A 16,052-nucleotide genomic window follows, 5' to 3' on the forward strand; every position below is an offset into this window, starting at 1 on the left:
CATCACGTCGAATGCCTATCGACGTGGATTCTTTTTCTTTCTCGATTAGGGGGCGTACAGAAAGTGACAAGAATAAGGGTGGAGCGATCTCAGACCGTGATGGGTAACGAGCGAGGTAACCAGCCAATTACTTGGCTGAGCGATTTTATTTGTATTTAATTCTTATTTAATTTACTTTTTACGGTTGCCTTCGTCAGAGCCTCCGTTAACGAAATGGAAGATTCGTACGCCGTTGCAAATTCGCAAAATCATACCGTGGTGCATCGAACGCAATTAATTTAAACGACGGTAGTAAACTGACTTCTGTTTAACAAACACCTCGGAAACGATCGTTAAAGGTTTGGTTGATGGTGATTCGATGAGTTTGATTGGAAAACCTAATCAACAATAAACTCGTATATTTATATTTATACAAGGTGACTTGAAAATAGCAATGGAAGCAGAATATTTGTACCACTTCTTACCACTTTGTTAGATGTAGTTTTTAAATTCCATTCCAGATTGTAACTTATCCTTTTTTACTTATCCTGACATTGAAAGCGATAACAGGAAACATTTGCTTAAAGTACAAATATGCAACGATGAATAAATAAAATTAGATTTGTAATAATATTTAACGAGATTTTAATACAAGGACATATGTAACTTTTAAGCGATAGAGTATTAATTGTAAATTTGAAAGATCGTGGTTATTGAACGTGTTCGACGAATAAATGGTAACAGAAACAATGATCGATTTGCTATCTTCCCAATTCCTGCTCGCATACGTTTACTCGAAAGGAAATTCCGCGTAAAAGTCGCAGCAAAGTCTCATTGATCCCTCCGGGATGAAGTTGTTATTCCAGTGAACTTGTTACGTTATATTTATCAGCGCGGTGCACACTGCCACCACCCGTCGAGCTTTATCGTTCCTTTCGGTCCCATTTTTGCTCCCTCGACTTTATTCACCTACGTACTGTCAAGACAAAGCCGCAAACGACGTTATAAAGGACAGCCAGAAATAGGCTGTATTAAACGAATGATGCGAGTGATTTTTCTTGACGTTTAGCATTCTAGAAACGAAATATGCACCTGCACGGAAAGAAATAATGGCATGCTATTTACGTACAGGTAGTTTAGGCATATAGTCTTAGCTTTAATCCTCAGAATCATCGGTTACTAACTGTTACTAAATTTCTTGAACATTTATTTATTATATACCGCGTGTGAAGAGATTATGAAAATAGAAGTTCGTTTTGGAAACGAAAAATTAGAAATTTCTTAAGAGAAAAAGAAAATTGTATCTGTTCCGCGCAATGTTTTATATAATAGACGTTTCATTCGTTTCGTACACGTAGAAATTGAGTTAGATTTAAATTTTAAACGTAGAAATTAGATTAAACCGGATATGAATTTTACCAAATTTCAGATATAAAATTTACATCAGACTGTGCGTAAATTTCTTATAAATTCTATGAATTATAATTGCAACAATTTTGCTCATAATTAGAACGAGCTGCGTTTCAGGAGATATAGAATCGTAAAAATTTAATTGAGTTTGGTCGTTTCTGTTCGTAAGAACAAATACAAAAGGAGCTCGGAAGGTACGTGGTTAATCAAATAGTAGAAGCTCCGTGGTTGGAAATTTACCCTCTATTCCAGTCGATCTGGTTTCTCAGTCCCTTTAATGTAGAGAGAAAGCCACCCTCTTTGTAGGAGGTCAGATCTATATGAGTGGTAGCTTATGAAGCTTATTTTTTAATTTCTGTTCAATATGTTGCCGTGCCACTCGAGTGTTTGTCCAACGTTTTAAAGTTATTTCAAGACAACTTGCCACCAACATCCCACCCGTGGGGGTTTCAGCTGCAATTGTCTTTTCTATTAGAATAGGGGAAGCGAAATCACGGTCGTGCGATCGCTGATTCTGTGAGAACGCTCGATCCTTTCGTTTCTTTTATTATTCAAATAAACAAGGCTCGCTTCATTTTTATTTTTAAAATGTACTCAATCCGAGATTTTTTATAACGCGAGCTTCAAAAACGAAACTAATCGAGTCCACTTTTCGCAGATCTCTTAATTTCATTATTCGGGTACCTATCCAGTACAAGTATTTCAAAAAACGACTGATTTATCTTCATACATTTATTTGTCATAAGGAGATTACACAAATGATCGCAAATTCCAAAGTATGCGACGTTACCACCTTTTTCTGCGTTCCGATTTACAAAGTCGATCAGCGTGACTTCTTGGCGACTCGTAGAATCTGTTTAAAGATATAAAGTTACAATGATTTTAAACGTAGAACGTCAAGCAGCGTCGATATTTGTTCGCCAAAGTAATAAATGTTCTACATCGAATGGTGGCATGTTCGTAGTACAAGAACAGCGTTAAAGTTACAAGAACTTGAAATTTACATTGCTAAACTATCGAGTAACAAAATAACTCGTCACCAAAGAAAAAGAATTGCTAATTTTTTACCTTCGCTATCGTCGATATTCGATTTAAAACGTTCGCTATTTATCCATTCTCATTGTACGCCAAGCGACGAATAAACGAAATTCAGCAGTCAAATTTTACGTAAAGAAATTCATCTGCGTTGATCTCCCATCGCCATCACCAACGAAACAACCGTCCCTTTACACAGCCAGACGCGTTTCCGTTCTATTTCGGTGAATCGCCCTGCACAAAAAACAGTTAACTATCGCTATTACTTCCTGCACACGCAAGTTCTCTGTTCCTTCGTTCTCTCGGGGCTGAAAGGAAAGAAACCGGATTAAAAAAATGAAACGGCGAAAGAGAAGAAGAAAAAAGAAAAGAGCCTCTAAACGATGGTGGAAGGTCAAGCCAGAGATTACGAAAGGCTCGTGCGACGTTTGCTCGTTAATTAGGGAGTTCTAATTATAGTAAATGCGTGAGCAGAGGCAAGGTACGCGGAGATCGTGCCACGGCAGAAGCTCCAGGGATCAAAATGCAACCCTCCGCGAACGAGCCAAGATTACCTTCGAGGGTCCTCGCCGCCCCCTTCGCTAAGGCCAGGCCCAACCTGCGACGACGATGAGTCCTCTCTCTCTCTCTCTCTCTCTCTTTCCCTCTATACAGCTATTCCGTTCCCTAGTGCTCTCAGCCACTCTCTCAGATATCACCTAAAATAACACCAGCCTGGAACCACTCGCCAGGATAGATTTTACTGCTCGGTGTATAACAAATGGATTAGTATTTCGGTAGACGGTCGCTAATCCCCTTTCGTTATGAGCTTGAAGATTATTTCGATTATCGTGCATTGATTTCGGTCAATCGTCGCAGCTGGAAATTACGTCGACGGACCGTGAACCAAGAAAAATGATGCTGCTTGTCGTGTAAGTTACAGAAAATCGAGGGTTCGCTTCGGTGTTGCGTTTGTATTTATGTATTACCTAAGGCGAGAGTCTTTCTTCGTGGTGAATTTTTCGATCGAGAAATTGTAATTTGGATAAATGAAAATTGATATTAAATACGATATAATAATAGGTTTGACAATAACTCTTAAATATCACATATGTGTAATATAAGGATCCGTGTGCCTGTTATAATTCGTTCTAATTTTCACATCATCGTAAGAACTATAATCTCCAGAGATAGAAATATTAAAGAGATTCATAATCACCGAAACGCTAACCGTTATCGCGATGGAGATAAGGGACACCGCTTAAATCAAATCGAGACACGTATTTTCGTTACTCCAGCTAAACCAAGCAGCACGCTTAAGCAACCCTAAGTAAACATCATCTAAAACACGTTTCAGACGGGTAATCCCCATTATGCTCGCGGCACGTCTACTTGCATCGCGAAGAATTTCTCCTAATTGCAGGAAAAACATGTCTGTGTACAGATTAGAATCGGCATACAAACAATAGGATATATCGTTTCCCGGGGTTGGTTATTTGCTGAAAATTTCAAGAATCTCCTTTACCTGGGCCATCCATCCCACTTACGACTGCGAAGTGAGCAAATATATGTTTTGCATCCGTACGAGTGGAAAATGTGACAGTACGGGCCACACACTGGGGCGCGTTCGACCCCCTCCGTGCGAGGATTCTGCAACGTCGTCACGTGGGAATTCGGACACGCGTTTCTGTTCCCCGTCAGCCGACCCTTTCGTACCCCTGTGCTGTAACGCAGACCGTCGCTGTTAACTTTTTTGCCCTCTGCTTGACGTTCGCAAGATATTGCAACGTTGAACGGCCACTGTTTTTACGCCACATCCACCCTAAAGGAGAAAAATTCGAGGTGACATTTCGAGACCGTAATCATTACATCGTGCACGCTTATAGAAATTTGTATCTCATTTGTATTTTTACTTTTTCAAGCAACATTGGAAATATCGCGTCCTCGAATTATAAATTCCCATCGAAAGTTCTACAAATATTATGTGTACGAGTGAACTATGATTACTCCGAACGTTTATTTATATCAAAGTTGTATGAAAATAACGACTAATATAATTGTCAATGAGATCGAGAAAGTATATATATCTCATTTGTATTTTTACTTTTTCAAGCAGCATTGGAAATATCGCGTCCTCGAATTATAAATTCCCATCGAAAGTTCTACAAATATTATGTGTACGAGTGAACTGTGATTACCTCGAACGTTTATTTATATCAAAGTTGTATCAAAATAACGCCTAATATAATTGTCAATGAGATCGAGAAAGTATATATATCTCATTTGTATTTTTACTTTTTCAAGCAGCATTGGAAATATCGCGTCCTCGAATTATAAATTCCCATCGAAAGTTCTACAAATATTAAGTATACGAGTGAACTGTGGTTACTCCGAACGTTTATTTATATCAAAGTTGTATCAAAATAACGACTAATATAATTGTCAATGAGATCAAAAAGGTATATATATCTCATTTGTATTTTTACTTTTTCAAGCAACATTGGAAATATCGCGTCCTCGAATTATAAATTCCCATCGAAAGTTCTACAAATATTATGTGTACGAGTGAACTATGATTACTTCGAACGTTTATTTATATCAAAGTTGTATCAAAATAACGACTAATATAATTGTCAATGAGATCAAAAAGGTATATATATCTCATTTGTATTTTTACTTTTTCAAGCAGCATTGGAAATATCGCGTCCTCGAATTATAAACTCCCATCGAAAGTTCTACAAATATTATGTATACGAGTGAACTGTGATTACCTCGAACGTTTATTTATATCAAAGTTGTATCAAAATAACGACTAATATAATTGTCAATGAGATCAAAAAGGTATATATATCTCATTTGTATCTTTACTTTTTCAAGCAACATTGGAAATATCGCGTCCTCGAATTATAAATTCCCATCGAAAGTTCTACAAATATTGTGTGTACGAGTGAACTGTGATTACTTCGAACGTTTATTTATATCAAAGTTGTATCAAAATAACGACTAATATAATTGTCAATGAGATCGAAAAAGTATATATATCTCATTTGTATTTTTACTTTTTCAAGCAACATTGGAAATATCGCGTCCTCGAATTATAAATTCCCATCGAAAGTTCTACAAATATTATGTATACGAGTGAACTGTGATTACTTCGAACGTTTATTTATATCAAAGTTGTATCAAAATAACGACTAATATAATTGTCAATGAGATCGAAAAAGTATATATATCTCATTTGTATTTTTACTTTTTCAAGCAACATTGGAAATATCGCGTCCTCGAATTATAAATTCCCATCGAAAGTTCTACAAATATTATGTATACGAGTGAACTGTGATTACTTCGAACGTTTATTTATATCAAAGTTGTATCAAAATAACGACTAATATAATTGTCAATGAGATCAAAAAGGTATACATATCTCATTTGTATTTTTACTTTTTCAAGCAACATTGGAAATATCGCGTCCTCGAATTATAAATTCCCATCGAAAGTTCTACAAATATTATGTATACGAGTGAACTGTGATTACTTCGAACGTTTATTTATATCAAAGTTGTATCAAAATAACGACTAATATAATTGTCAATGAGATCAAAAAGGTATATATATCTCATTTGTATTTTTACTTTTTCAGGCAGCATTGGAAATATCGCGTCCTCGAATTATAAATTCCCATCGAAAGTTCTACAAATATTATGTGTACGAGTGAACTGTGATTACCTCGAACGTTTATTTATATCAAAGTTGTATCAAAATAACGCCTAATATAATTGTCAATGAGATCGAGAAAGTATATATATCTCATTTGTATTTTTACTTTTTCAAGCAGCATTGGAAATATCGCGTCCCCGAATTATAAATTCCCATCGAAAGTTCTACAAATATTGTGTATACGAGTGAACTGTGATTACCTCGAACGTTTATTTTATATTAAAGTTGTGTCAAAATAACGACTAATATAATTGTCAATGAGATCGAAAAAGTATATATATATTTACTTGTATATAACCAAGTATCCTTGGTAAATCTCTTTGATATTTATGAAATAATGTTTCAACAATAATGTCCGATATATTTTGATATATTTAGGGTTGCTATAATTCTGCCCCTTTATATTTTTTTTATGATTTTGACATACGCATCGAGACAGACGCGTGGAAAATATAACGCAAACGGATATAATAGACCTATATGTAACGAATTTGACTGGAGAACATGCAGGCTACAATTACCACTACGAAAGTGAGTGACGTTTACGTCAGGCTATCCCGTTTATCCGGAGGGTTGCTGCCAGTTCCTTATCTGACGATTTCGTGCTCCGTGAAACAAATCAGGCTACATTAATACGTGTTCTACATCATGCGGAAAATGCGCAGGGTTATGGACAGATAGAGATATAATTGTTGATCGGGACATATTGAATTTGAATAGGATATAGTTGTTTGAGCGGTACGCTCGAATTATCGAATTTACGATCCTCGATATGCCGGCTGGTTAAACAAGAAATTAAAATTGTATAAAGGAAAGACGTTGTAAAGGATCGATCGACGATTTTACCAGCATTAACAACTCGATATGCAGAGACAGCCTTACAATAAAGTAATCGAGATAATATTTTATAAAATTACGAAGGGAATGTTCGTGTGATAAAAATGAAAATGAAGATCGTACGATGTTTTCTACGAGGCTGTAAAAGTGGCTCCATTTTTGTAAATAAGCGAAATGGTAATTTGATTTGATATAATTTATATTCTAAATTAGCAGAAATAAGAGCAGTATGAATCGATAAACCTTTATAACGGATTATCCAATATTTTTCGAAATTTTGCGATATCTTGGTAAATCTGTTCTGTAAAAGCAAACGTTAACTTTATCCAACCGCAAACATACGTATAATCCGTTTGTTATAAAATTATAATTAATATAATTCGCTTTCAAAGTAAAATCTCACAGCATATAGACAATCCTATGCCATAAATCGTAGATTTTATCACTTAAATAAGATTAATCGCGTCGAAATGAATAAACTTGTACGGTTCGATCGATTCGAACATCGCAAAATTAATTTAAGTTAATAACTATATGGTAGGTATTTTTCCAAAAGAACGTTATTTTATAGATTATCGGATAATCAGATAAGACCGGAGACCAATTAATTCTCGAGCAATAAATTTCATTTTCTTCCCTTCCCTATCACCGATCGGCAACCCGATAACGATATTCTTTTTAGGTAGTTACACGAAATTTCGAAATGTTTCTCGTGCACATACACGCGAATGCCCTTTAACGAGTCGTATTCACGGTAACCCACGCGTTTCGCATTACAAATAAATTTTTTCACGGGTTCACGGTGTTTGTGGAACGTGCTGCGGTAAACTTCGCTCGTTCAACGACTTACAATCTCCTCGCGCGTTTTACACACACGCAACTGCAAACTAGATGACAACGATTAGCGATAAGATTATACATTCGATTGCGATCAAGCGGATTGCGATGCGCGTCGGCGCAGCGTTTCGGAATTTTTTCAGAATAAGATGGAAAAAGAAGGATCGTGCGCGAATAACCGAAATGACGGATTTTTATACGAAGACTATAGGAAAAGTATAATTTTTTATTTTAACGTCACTTTATGACTAACGCGGAATGCTTTAATGCAAAATACATAGCCAGAATTAAAAGTTGTTATTAGATATTAATTAGCGTTAATTTGTTATTCGTCTCGCTGCAGGTATCTATTCAAATTTCTATCTTTTTTTCGTTAGTCAGATCACTTGATATTAAAGTCGTTAATCTGAACGAGGCTTCTAGGTTCAGGGATCTAACAATTTCACGTTCTTATTCCATCGCGACTGAATGTTTAATAATGTTAAACGTGCACGACTAATCGATTACACTTCTGGGTATTGTGCTATAGCAAAAAATAGGAAAATTATTGTTTGCAATGACCACGGAAGCAATGATACGACGCTATAATGATAAAACAACGTTTTATTGGTGATAGCATCGAAGGTGTAAAATTGTATCGTTACATTATGACGTTACGACGTAATGGTGTGCGACAGCGACCAGAGAAGAAACTCTAAGGAACCTACGGAATAATAAATCACGATTTCTTCGAACGTCGAATTCTTTTTGGCGAAGCATCGAAAATTGTTAAATTTCTTTTGTCGACCAGCGTGGATCGTGTCGGGCGAAAAGGGGCACACGAAGGCGCAAAGCGGGATTTTTTCGTGGAAAAATGTTTGGAAGTTGACAAGATCGGCCACGTTTAATCGTTTCTCGTATTTGCGTAAACCGAAAAGAAGCGATAGCGACGGGAGAAACCGCTCGCTCGTGTCTGAACAACACACGATAAGGTTTTATGGCCCGTCACTCATCGTCGAGACGAGCCGCGCGAGTCGAACCGAGTGAATTGATATCATTCAGCCGACTGACGTGAAATTCACTGCTACACCAGAAATACCGAAACAAATTTCTTTCGTACACGAAAGAAAAAAAAGGAGAAAAGGAACGGAACGAAGGAGAAAGCGGAAAAAATGGAAGCGTTTCGATTCAAAATGGTCGACGAATATACAAGCACTCGACGAGTTAATTCCCTCGTGAGAGATAATGAACGCCCGCGGATTGGTTTATTGCCGATTAAATTAGCGAAGCACGATGGATTGTTGACACGTTCTACGTTTCTCGAAAGAAATTTCGTGTTTATGTTCGCATACGAAACATGGCGGATATTTGCTCGTTCCACGTTGTTGGAAATCTTTGCAGCTTTTTCAGAAACGTAAAATTCGAGTCGTGTTTTGAATTCGATAAAATGGTCGATGATGTAGAAATAAATTCTAACAAGAAATTGAATGCTGTTTAAAATCGTATTTCTCTCTTAGACTTGTTTTAAGATACCGCGTATCGGTGCAATTTACATAAAAAGTTAGAACGGAGGGAAAATACGTGTTCGATAATTGATTTATGAATCTATTTTTAATTTTCTGAAACGTTTAGATCTAAAAAGTTCTTCGTACGTCGACCAAAATCACGTAGAAATCTGGATCCGAAGAGAGATTAGTATAAAATTTTGATATCATGTCGTATATTATCTCATTGAGAATTCCAGTAATTGTCGCAGTCGTATGTTTATTTTTGGTCCCGGTAAAAATGGTTATTGCAGATCGATTACACGAGCGATCGTAAATTTCGCAAAAATTGCCTATCTCGCCCGTAGTAGCAAGGGAGGAATGGACCGCCAGCAGACATTTAATTTCCTCGTTCTGAGGTTATTTATAAAAATACTACGTTCCGATCCTTAGCTACATACTTTAGGGATGTTCGATTTCGGAATATTCTTAAATGATCCATCTCTCTCGAACTTACCCCGCGTGAATAATCAAAATCACCAATTGGTAACTCTTCGCGTGGATCGAGAGCGAGGAATTTTTCGAAACTTGAACGATCCTTTACAAAATAGGCGAATAAAAAACCGTTCTCCCCTTGCAGTATCTACAAATTATTCGTACCTTTAATTTCGATCTCTTCGATACAAGTTTTACGCTTCAGTGGTCGATAGATTCGGTATCGATTCGAATGCAAACTTAAACTTGCTACTTCTACCTATCCATATCGTACGTTACAAGTCTGTTAAAAAATAAAATCCTCATCCACCCAAATCCGACGTCTATTTCACTTTCTATCGATCAAAATGCAATTCTATTTCTCGGTTCGATCTTCCATCCTCAGATTTCACCGTTGCCACAGTATCCCGCGGATGATTCGTTACATTTTCGGTCAATTATACGAGCGCGAGGCGTACGACTTGATTTTGATAAATGACGAGTATAGGGTGGCGCGCGGCAGGGTGTTAGAATTTAAGGAACCGATGGTTCCGTTCGCATGCCACGCAGGAGCAATTCAACCGTGAACGCTCGTCTTTTCGCGACAGCGAAAGACGACTATGCATTGACGGGGGTGGAGGGTGTCGTTCATCATTTCATTGCGCAGGCAAGCCAGAATATTCATAGACTACACTTCTCAGCCCCCTCAAACCCACGGCATCCCTCGTCAGAAAAAGAGCACGGTCCCTTGCAGAGAGAGAGAGAGAGAGAGAGAGAGAGAGAGAGAGAGAGAAGGAAAGTAGAAGGGGTCGTGATATATGACAGGCCAGCACGTGGCTCGTTTCACACCTTCTTACAATCTTTGTCTTCGCTGTCTTCGTGGAAGGAACTTATCTTTACGTCGGTCCTTGAACGTACTTTCTGTCCACATATAGCTGCATAATACATGTGTATATGTCCTCGCATTCTTCAGCACGAGGAACATTATCGTCGTAACGCTCGACTCGCTACTCTCTTTTACTTTTTTCCTTATCGCCGCCAGTTAAATAACACCCGCGTAAAATCGCGTACCTTTGATTCCACTCTACGATTTCATGGTTTATGTCTGTTACTTCTTTCAGACTCTAATCGGTGTGCCGCGAGTCGTTGCTGGTTGTAGCTTGACATTTCTCTAAGAGCGGAAGAAACAATAATGGAAAATATCGAATGAAACTGGAATTTATTATTTTTCGTTCCTTTTGACACAGGTTGCAAAATTTGTCTCTGTGGTTCGAATCATTTAGTATCATCGTTTACGTTCATTAAGAAAATCGATCGCGGTGCAAGCGTGTTCATCGAAGTTACTTTACTTTCTGCGAGTGCCCTGATCTAATTTTCGATCGCTCAAGTCGTCATATCTGTCGACACTGTTTGGGTAAGTGCTTTTTTAAGTGGTAAAAATCCAACTTCCTATGTATTGATCTTTTCAACTCGTTTCGAAGTTGTCAACAGTCTGCGATATTATTTACCAAGACAAAATGTGTGCGTATTAATCTTATTTCCAGACCGCGACAAAAATTTACTCTCCATGGACGTGTAAAAGTTGGACTAGTCGGAGGATCTGAGATTCTGGTACATGCTGACGCTGTGCACGCCGATTTGACGTTTAGAATCTACTAAAATTAATTTACTAGATCGCTTTAAGATACTTAGACACAGTAGGTACCTACTTGTTTTAAAACGTTTGCTATTGTGCTTTTAATTTACCTTATTTCCTATTTTATTTGAATTTCGTACGGTTTATTTAATTCTTCCTCTTCGTATAAAGAAAACGTCTCAAACAATCGAAGATCTCAAAGAGGGTAATTAAGTAACACGAGGAAATTACTTAAAATTATCGAGCTGATAGCAAACACCGTTATACTTTAAAAGGACATTGGTCAAGATACAATTTTTTTATAAATATTTAGAGCGCATTTTTAGGGATTCCAATGATCTTTTGTAAAATACAAAGATAAAAACTCTTCTCTCGTATTACATATTCTAACGTCCTCCTTTAACACAAATTTTATATACCTCGATGGTTCGAATATTAAATACAAAGCGAATCATGATTGAGAATACTTTTTAATTAATCCTATGTATCGTAATCTATCGTAATATCTAACAATCGCGAATTTTACCCGCTAAATCGACAAAGTAAAAAATATTACTCTCATAAGCGAATAGATATGGCAATTTCAACTAGTACCGTCCTCTTAAATGAGACTATTATCAAGTATAATCAGGAGGGCTGTGTTTAATTGGCAGCAAGGGTTAAGTATACCAAGTAGAGATATACTTTTTAATGCTTTTTATAGGAATATTAAGATCAGTGAAAATAGGGTGGGGATAATTATTTTAGGTATAGGATGCTTAATCCAAGGCACGGACAAATAATTTGCAGCATCACCTAAGCCATTGTAAGTTATGCGCAGCTTCGGTTTAAATGAATTCTCCAGCCTACAGGCAAACGTACAATGCTTTTCCAGTCATTATTATCCACATAAGAGATTACTAGGGGACCATTACGAAACTGTGCCTGCGACGTTCCTTCAAATCCCGCAATGATATATCGGTAACCAGCGATATACTTACATATTTGTATTCGTACAAGTGGCGAACCACGAGCAACGAGATCTTTCTTTTTTACTCCCATAGATCCCGCGGAACAATCTTTACTCGTAGAAATGTAGGTCACTGGGATTCGATGTACGAATAATGGAAACATAGAGAATAAATTTATTTACCTATTTATCATTTTTAAATTAACGCTTTGACTGTGTACGATAAGCACGCAGGTAATCGAGATTTCCAAAATACGTAATTTAGAAAGTAATTAATTTCCGTGTCTTAACAATCGCTCGTAGTTCAGGCGTCAGATACAGAAATACGTATTTCCAATTTTTTTTATAGGAAACAAATATCGATAGGTTAATCGCGTTTCGTTCTGGTATTTTTGCAAAGTTTTATCAATATTATTAATAATTCTATTTATGGTGGTTTGTTTCAGATTTCTGTAGGACTTGATAGATGGGTACCTAAATAGGTATTTAAAAATACTTAGGAATTAGGAACCTGAGACGCACGTAATGGGAGAAATTTTGAAATAAATTAGAAAAGTCACTGGAAATAGGCTGTTACAGTTGGATCTTACTATTTGGAGTAATTAATACAATTTTTTGATTTGTTCCAAGACGTTTCTTTACGTTCCCCGTTAAAAACGATTTATAAACGATTTCCTAAATGCCTGTCGAAGTACAGTTGTTAAAGGATGAAAAATTTTCTTAGTTATTTGCTGGAAAATCTCGTAGCAAAAATGAAATACCTACCTAAAACGTGCTTTTTTTCTAAACGTAGGTAAGTTTCGAAACATAACGAAATAACAATAATTATATCTTTTCGATCTTATATATTAGTTTCAAACGCAAACTTTTGCACACAGACTACAAACAAACGAAATTCAACATTCATACCATATTCCACGACATAGCAAATATACAGAAATTACCATAACGTCGCTACAAAAAAAAAAAAAAAAGACAACGTAAAAATAAGCGTAAATTTTCTCAATCCGATAAGAGCGATCAGCTAAAAATCATTTACAAAGAATAAAAAAAACAAACGAAATTATCCTAAAAAGAAATCTGCATAAAGAGCCGCACTTCCGTTCCACCCAAAACAGTCATCCCCTTAAAACCTTTCGAGAAGCAATTATTTCTGCAAATTCGTTACTTTCACTCGCGACCTCCGTTCGGAGAAACAAGTGTCGTCCCCGCAGGAGATGCCGGGGACGTTTCACTCGGTCCGTTTCCAACCTGTTCGCTGATCGACGAGTCACCAAAAATCGACAGAATTCGGATAACGATAACGACAAGGTCAAGAATAACAACGGAAAGGAGAACCAGAGTATCGACGAGAGACCCACGAAGCGTTTCTTCTCCGCACTGTGTTCGCCGCCACCGAGAAAGACAGAGCGCTGCCATGCTGATTATCGTGCCAGGCACCGCCCCGAACTCGCTCTCCGATTGGCCGACGTAGTCACGAGACCAGCGCGCCGCGGTGGGGGTAATCGGTTTTCCTCGTTGCACGCTGCACACAGTCGCAGCGTATTCTCTGTCGCGACGCTGTCACGCGCACGCACACTACTCTACCTACGCTCGCACACCCGCTAATTTCATTCTCTCATACAAACGCGCGTCTTTAGACAAACTCGAACTGAACGTTCACCTACGTACACGCTATTGTAGACGCGCGTGTAGTAGTACGGACACATCGTCACGTAAACCGAGAGACGATGCGACTGCGAGTGTGCGCGTGTACAACCACCTACGACGAAGTAATTTCGTGAAGCTTCTCCTCGGGTTCTCAGGGTCGAATCGAGGGCAGGAACGCGTCTCCAACTGGATAGATGGTAATTTCAAGGATGCTTCGTGCTTCGCTTTCGCGGCCCGCTCGCAGAATCCGAACGGAGATTTTTGTTTTTCGAATGGACGCGTTGTCCCACGTGGCGGTTCTCCGATGTTCGCGGTAAGCGAGGCGAGGCGTGAGGTGAGTGGGAAACAATATCTTCAAAGGATTCGATAATATTCCACCTTGTCGCAAGTTGTTTCGGTACTTTCTTTACATTTTATTTGAGTAGCGTAACGATAGGTAAACGCGTTGGTTATAGACGAATTACTTGCTTTTTTATAACGATATAGTCGAAGGACACGCGTAGTTGTATCGTATGTGCTGAAATCGCTTGATTTATTTCGTAGTCAGGATGAATTATAGGCAGTTACGTGTTATCTTTGTAACGCAAGAATTGGACAGATTTCAATAACTGTGAATAATTGTCAAAGGTAAATTTGAATGAAAAGATTCAATACATTTCCATGGGTAATTCCATATTTCAATAATTGGGTAAATTGATCGGATAATTTGCAAATACGAATTACGCTCGCGGTTAATCTACAGGCCGTTAAGTTTTTCATTTGATACAATTTTTCATCCCCCAGTAATTCTTATAATCTCGTAACTACGATATATATAGTAAAGAAACGTGGCAAATATTAACCAAATACGTTTGCATCCTGCAAATTTTAACGACCAAACTTACGCAATATTTCCATTTAAATATAAAAATTAATCGACTTACAAACCTGTCCAGTTGATCTTACAAATCAAAAATTTCAATACCTATGCTTTAAGGTGAAAGTTAGAGAATTATCCTAATAGCAGATTTTACTAGCAAGCCGGAATTCATTTAATCGATTCATTCGTCCATAACGAACGACTCGAGGACATCGCTCAAGTGACTCAAAAATATCCATTACCTACATTCTACCTACCATGGATCGCCGCTATGGATGGGAACCTTTTAATCCTACATGAAAAATGGAACGACGTTAATTTTGACAAGACATAGTTACCAATTACCAGCTTTCGTTCTAATTAAACAACGCGTTCATCCAAGTTACATCCGATACAGCTACAGGCTGAACGTTTATCGACGTGAAAATTCAATATTGAATGTTTACCATGTAACGTAATGTTTTACGATCTTTGTCGTGCGATGATAGAAGAAACTCTATCGCGGTAACGGTACCTATCTATATAGGTATGTAGGGATTTATAGTTAGAAAGTTACTTTGACTTTCCCAATAATTTTATTGATACCTTTCTTAACGTCGCGTTTTTAAAGTCACGCTATGCAAGGATTTATCTAAAATTATCGCGTATCATTATTACATCGATTTATCACACTCGCTACATATAACAATTCTTTATTCAATTTTATTCGACTGGTTTCCCATAGCGGATTATTCTTAAGTATACATTACTCGTAACGCTGTTTTACTGAATTACGTTGGTATCAATTGCCATATAATTCCAAGTTTTTTTTAAGTAATTTCATTGTTAGAGAACGATAGAAGAATAGGGGTAAATATACTTAGGAATGTAAAAAATAAGATATATTTATTTATCAGCAATATTGCGTTTTCATTGTACGCTCGCGAAAGCTACGAAACTATAGAAGTTTTAAGTTATGGAAATTGCGCTACGTAGGTAATAGAAACCGTAGAAGCGTAAAACTATGAAACAATTATGACAGCTACCTACATCGTTTAGCGAAGATTACGGAAGCTACCGAAGATATTAAAATTATCTTAGATGATTAAAATTACAATTAGAGTTAAGATATTGGCGTTGAACAGGCATCCAGGGAAAAAGTGCTACAATTTTCCGAATCTCGCCTTATAACGCTAATTTATCGCAATCAACTGTACTAGTCGTACAAAAACGAACAGAATTTATTTT

Source organism: Bombus vancouverensis, chromosome 8, assembly GCF_051014615.1.
Source record: "Bombus vancouverensis nearcticus chromosome 8, iyBomVanc1_principal, whole genome shotgun sequence".
Classification (NCBI taxonomy): domain Eukaryota; kingdom Metazoa; phylum Arthropoda; class Insecta; order Hymenoptera; family Apidae; genus Bombus; species Bombus vancouverensis.